General features: G+C 35.5%; 1 pseudogene; it reads right to left on the bottom strand.

Annotated features, from left to right (window-relative positions):
• LOC105295366 overlaps positions 1-4,063 on the bottom strand; it is a 28,399-nt pseudogene extending 24,336 nt beyond the window's left edge.
• Positions 4,064-6,629: the final 2,566 nt, after the last annotated feature.

Below are 6,629 nucleotides of genomic sequence, written 5' to 3'. Positions count from 1 at the left end.
GTTTTCATGAATACATACTCTCTGCCATTCTTCTGCTTATTGTGGCTCAGGTATTCACATTCATTTCCAAGATCATGAAAAATTCACTTCAAAATTTCCACTCTTATATAGAGATTTTTGACTTTCAGATTAATGTATTTATACTAGAATCTTTTTGTCCTTTATTCCCCTCTATCTCCAGCCAAGTTCTGAGGGACCCATTTATTACTAAATCTTGGTAATACCATGGGTTTGGGGCAGGTGGTGGTGCGGGGACCCAGATCCCAGAGTATGTGTTCCCGCACGCTGGAGTTCATCGATAAAGATAAAGAAAAATGGGAACCACTAGTATACACAAGTTATACCATCTCCTTGCACTGAAGAAAATTAAATGCATTTATTGAAAATTCAATTGCTAAGAAGGAAACAACACAGTGACTATTATCGGAATTGCTAATAGGCAAAGGGATAACCACAATCAGCAGGTAAGAAGGCTGGCAACAGAAAACTGTCAATTGCATTTTATAAGAAAACTATCAGAAACTTAGGAGTAAGGAAATCCACTTATAAAAAGTGTTGATCTAGCAGTAAAAACGTGAGTTGTAGTAAACAGTAAAACAAAGTAAGGAAGACATTCAAACTCAACATACATTAGTTTTGTACACAGTCAAGGAAAAACAGATCAAATTACGAAGCACACTGGAGTGTTAAAATCGCAATTGGCCTTTTCAAAAGTGTATTGAGAGACACCGAAGTAAAACAGAAATGGATTTCTAGAGTGAGTAGAGCCAGATTTCATTCTATAAATGGTAAATTAAAGATGCAAGGAGTATTTCTGCCGCAACTGGAATAGAGAAGGTTTCTGAAGGTAAAGGAATTCAAGGAAAATCGATGTTTGGGAGAGGAGTATACACGAATGCTAGTACTGGGTCCAAAGGTACAGTTTTAGAAAACAAAAGGAATTCCATCACCAATTCATAAGTCTCCAGTTCATAAGTCTGTCCTCCAGCAGAGACAAATGTGAACTCAGGAAGAAATCTTTCCTGGGAGGGAGAATCCAAGGTCTAAGGAATTCAGGAGTTGGGGGCTGATGCTGCAGCTATCATTAGTAATATAAATGTCAGCAAATGGCTAAAATGGTTCCTCTGGGGACGGAAAACTTCAGAAAGAGAAGCAAGAATTTGGGAGAGTACAATATGCAAGGCCATGAACTATACTAGTCCTTATTGTAAGTCTGAAGTTCTCATCTCACAAGACAGTAGAAATTCTAAACCTAGTCAGACCACACCCATTGAAAAACTGGGATTTCCAAGAACTCTGGTCTAAAGGGAAAATATGAATTAAGATCAATGGACTAAATATGACATAAAAGAGAAAAAGTGTCACTAATACAAAGAAATCTTTGAATACTTCTATATATTTTTTAAGAAGAAAAGAATATTTCAATAAACCTCTCCTAATTTATGTAACTAGGGCAGTGCTTATTTGTTATTATTTTCTTCTCTTTTGTTTTATTATTCCCTTCAGAATATAAGAAGCGGAGTATCACAATTATCTCTGAATGAGAAATTTCTCACATATGGGGATTAAATTCACAGGCACTGAACTTGGGAAATTGATGGATGTTCTGAAAAAGCTAAATAAACCAAAAAAGATTTCTCTCTTAAATTCTTCTATTTTTTTCTTAGTTCTACCAGTTATTACGAGGTCTTTGAAGTTATACATTATTTGTAATCAAATGTGGATCTGTCTCATAACATCTTTTGTGTTTTAGGGACATCATTTTTGCTTGGAAAACACTTTTGTTTATGGGAATATGCTTAGATTTTAGGGGCTACCAATGTTACATGGGTCCCGAATGTTTGTGGATAAAATGTGAGGCTGGTGTCGTGATACTCTTATGTGTCTTGGGATCCCTCTGCAACTTTCCAAGAATGTGGCAGAGTTTTCTAGTTGGAAGAAGATCTTGTGGAGGTGCTAAAAAGCTCTGCTACATCCAGCGGGGACGCAGGCCTTAATCAAGGCATTACTGATGAAGAAGAAACTCCTATTTCTCTTAACGAGAAGCCTGAGTTCTCCTTTGACTAAGTAAAGTAAGAAGAAAATGCAGGGAGAAAGTGCTTTTAGACATAATCTAGGACTGTCATTTATCTATAAAAAGGGAGATAAGCTTTCATTTCAGCTATTAAATCTCCCTATGGTAAAAAAAAGAGGTTTATAGGATAACAAGAAGGATTAATATTGCTAAAATGAACAGGTTTGGTGGCAAATTCAGGACATTTTAAATTGGTGATCTTGTGTTATTTGGGCTCTTGCTGTTAGCTGACACATCTTGTGATAAGCTTATCTGGTGAATAGATAGGAAATGGGGAAATAGGAACCTGAATAATTTATCTTAATATATACTATGCCCTTGGGTTCACTCAATTACTTTCTTTACTGACCCATTTTAGAGGCTTTTGGGAACAACAGCAAAAGTGATTTTCATGGTGGCCTAAGGGCATGATCTACCGGTATAATTGGTCTCTGCTAGACTATAAACTCTATGAAAATCAAAATTAGGAAATTTTAATTACACTGACACATTTTGGTTGTAAAAATGTGGGTTAAATTGTATTAATGGACATGAGTACTTGAAGAATGCAAATGCTCTGCTGAAAATTTCTTTCTCAGCAAGACAAGAAATTGAAAGAACGAGAATATGTATTTCTTGTAACCACAGGAATATAAATGAAGATGCTAGCCAGATGGAAAATAGCTTTTTGAAAGATGAAATCGTGCATGCTTTGTTTCTTGTCAATGTTGATTAAGAGATCTTTTCTATATTTATCAATAATTAGTACAGCAAAATAAGACTTTCTGAGAAGGATGAATGTCTGACTACATATCTTCTAAATGTTAGAGTTTAAACACTTCATTTTGTCAAGTGTATTTGTGAAAGGAAGTTATGTTTGTTCACATTAATTATATATTTATATTAAAACTTAAATTTCCTCTCTCACTTTGTAAATGATCTTGCCAATCTTGCTTTCATTAATTCATTACTATTTATTCTGTATAAAATCTCTTTTTAGACTGAGACAATTTTGGTCTTCTACAACATTCTTTTTTTTTTTTTAAGTCTGTTTCCCCCCTGACTGATTTGATCCCAGCATAATATGAAGTCTAATTTATTCAGTTGTTCCCTGAGAGCTGAACTATGACATGTTTTGTCCTGATCACTGCATGTCCATTGCCTAGTATAAATTAAGTGCCTAGATTTTCAAACCATGTGATTACATATGACTTGTTCAAAATCAATAACGGGGCCACACAAAAGTGTAGAAGTGTTTTTGGATAATCCGTCAATCTATTTCCTCTTAAAGTGGTTCAGTGAGGTCTCCAGTTGACTAGTGAAGTTAAGCTCGTAAGATTAATAAAAGAATAAAAAGTAGGGGAAAGTTGACCTCTGAAGGCTGCTCAGGCTCCCCGCTGTATGCCATTATCACTTGTTTCCTAAGAATGAGTTAGAATTAAGGATACACTTTGAGCCACAGTGTTAGGGCTATAGGATCCTGCATCTTTGTAGCATCTCCTTTCCTTCCACAAAGCTGAGGGAGTAAGAACACCAACTTTCCCTATCCTGAGAGGATTGGTGACACAGGCATTGGGAAGATAGACCCTCTCCTCTCTAGCCGCTATGGCAAATAATTGCTAGATGGCTTATGTTTACCTCTGTCATGTATTTAATCTTGGACTTGTCTTTCTTTACCATAGAGAAGAGGTCCCTTGCCTTATCAGTGTTGTCAACTGGTCTCAAAGGTGTGACAATAGATTACTGAGGATTCGCCTTCCTTAAAGGAGTTTTGTCCTGAAAAAGCCCTCCTGTCTCATTCTTCCCAGGAAACTTATTCTCCAAATTGGCCTTCTCTTCAGACCAAAAACTGATGTTTTGGGTATCTTCCTCATCATTCAAAGATGTAAAATTGACAAAGTCCATGGGAGCATCATAGGAATAAGGGGCTTTAACTTGTGACATTGTCCCCACCCTGGTGCAGAAGAGCCAGTTTTTCCCAGTATTAGTGTCACTTTCCTCAATGGTCATTTTCTGTGGTTTAATTTGTCAGTCCAATCAAAGTTGCAATATACTCTTTTACCTCTCATCTGAAATCTTGAAGTCTAGCAAGTACTCCTTATCGAGAACCTCGTCTTGGGTATAACAACGGAGCGCCCACAAGAACCGCTGTGTAATAAATGTTTGATGAAAGAATAAATGGAAATCAAGAAACCATAATTATGAGAAAATAAATTTTACCAAGGCCAATTCAGTGGAAGAAGATTGTCAGGCTATGCAAAGCTATGTGGGGAGTAGCAAACCCAAGTCTCGATTTAACTTTCCTGATGTTTAACATTGACTATTGTTTTAAAGGTAAGATTTTATCATCTGTCATATCAGACTTTCAATTCATTTAAGCCTCATTTATTAGAAGTGACAAAACTCAGGATTTAAGACTCTGCCTAATTAACCAAGTGTGCCTTCAATTTCAATCTCTGTTACCTACAAATATTTGAATTCGCATTTAGTGTTTATTTTGAGCTATCACTGCTATTTGTGGGCCTTTGCAACTCAATTAGAAATGCACTTCATTTCCTTTCATTTTAACCAAAGGAGAATCGTTAACTCTCAGCAGAGGAGAGAGATTTCAGATCAAACATCCTGTAACTGGAATTAGCATTAATGCAAATTCATTCCTATATGATTTGTATCCTCCAATAAACATTTACCATCCACTGCCTCTGACCTTCCACCACTACTTGCCTCACTAAGGCCAAATTATTGCATTAGTCTTTTTAAATTCAAAATAAGTGGAAATTCCCTCTCCTGCTTTATTTCCCACTCCTCAATAACCATACTCTCCAAGTTACCTTTGTAATAATGAAGAATTGAATTATTATCTTAGACTCTACCTAACTTAGAGAGCTTTGCTCAGTTTTTGGCTATATTCTAAATCAACTGTTGAATTTTAGTGTGCCTTCGAATCATCTGGAGATCTTATTAAAATGCAGATTCTGATTCAGTAGGTCTGTGATGGTCTGATATTCTGCATTTCTAACAGGCTTCTAGATGTCGATGTTCTGGGGACCACATTTTTAGTAGTGAGGTTCTGGGTAATTTCAATTCATTATAATTGTTTGAACTTGCTCCTCTGCATTCCTTGATTCTTTATCCTCTTATCATAGCCATTCATTTATCCCCTAGACTCATGCTTAAGAATATTTCTCAGGGGTAGACTTTGGACCATCTAGTCAACTACAGCTTGTATTGATTGTCTCAGCTCCATGGTTAGCACCTGGAGCTCCCACATCTGTCAGCTTTATAAAGACCATCTGCAAGTAGAGTCCCTAAAAACAGGAGGCAGACCTTCAGTAAACAGTAAATGCTGAGACAAATCAATTAGTTTGAGTCCCAGACTCTGTTTCTTCTGAAGCAAGGATTCTCTGAATCCTTGAAAAAATGTGCAATATGTTTTCAAACTTGCTAATTATAGTATTCAAATTATTTATGTCTCTCGCTTCAATTGTATTTCTAACAAAAACATGTCTCACTTTCAAACATATTACATATTCACTTTGTTTTCAGTTTTTTTTAAAATTTAACCTTACTTATTTTATATATTTCTTAAATTTTGCTATTTAAAATTATTTTGAATGAGCCACTTGATATTGCGTTCATCTTTTCTTATTGGCATTGGTATTATCATATTCTGATAGACTGTAAAAAGGGGTGATCTCCCTAAAAGGCTAAGATATTATCAGAGTCAGTTATCTTTGGAACAGGCAGTTCCTAAGATAAGGGACAAGGAAGATAACAGAAAATGATGAATTATTAAGGCAAAATTTAGGTAAGAGGCACAACTATTAGATATCTCCCTAAGTCTTAATCTCTTGAATCTAAACTTTTAATATAACTATGCTTTAATATTTTTCTACAATCTAACAATTTATATATTATTTGCTATATTCCTTTTTATCATTACTAAACTTTCAAAATTAATAAGTCCTTTTCAAAATTTTAGCTTATTTATAGATGTACAATAGGGAGTTAATAATGAAATGGTAAAGCAATAGAGGCTTGACGCTTGGTTGAAGGGAATATAGATTTGGTGGACCTCAAGGTCAGAGACGGTAGCCGTGACCCCAGATTTCAAGAGCACATTCACTTCTATAACAAGTGCTGGGCCCACACATAGAGATAACCTAGAAACACAAAGAGAATAAAAAGAGAATCCTGCTTCCTTATTTTCTAATTCTCTATAGAACACTAATACAAGTTTCCTACATTGCCGATAAAGTGCATTCGTGTGGGCTATGTCTTGTGAATGAATAGGGAACTGTTTAAATATGGTCTGGCAACAACAGTGGATGAACATTGTTCCAAAGCTCTTAATCTCCAACAATAAGTATACTTGGAAAATCACCTTTTTAAAAGCATCACTGTCTCTATCTATGACAATTGACCCTGCTGTTCTCAATGCCATTTTTTCAGAGTTACATTTCCTGAGAACTTTTCAAAACAAATGCGGAGGTTTAAGCAGCATGAGTACGCTGAAGTGGATTTATCTTGTTTCCCAATAAATAAAAATTACGAATGGCAAAACAATTTTGTAATA

Source organism: Pteropus vampyrus, unplaced genomic scaffold (assembly GCF_000151845.1).
Source record: "Pteropus vampyrus isolate Shadow unplaced genomic scaffold, Pvam_2.0 Scaffold103, whole genome shotgun sequence".
Lineage (NCBI taxonomy): Eukaryota > Metazoa > Chordata > Mammalia > Chiroptera > Pteropodidae > Pteropus > Pteropus vampyrus.
Note: the sequence above shows the minus strand (reverse complement) of the source record. Positions and strands in the feature narration are given on the sequence as shown.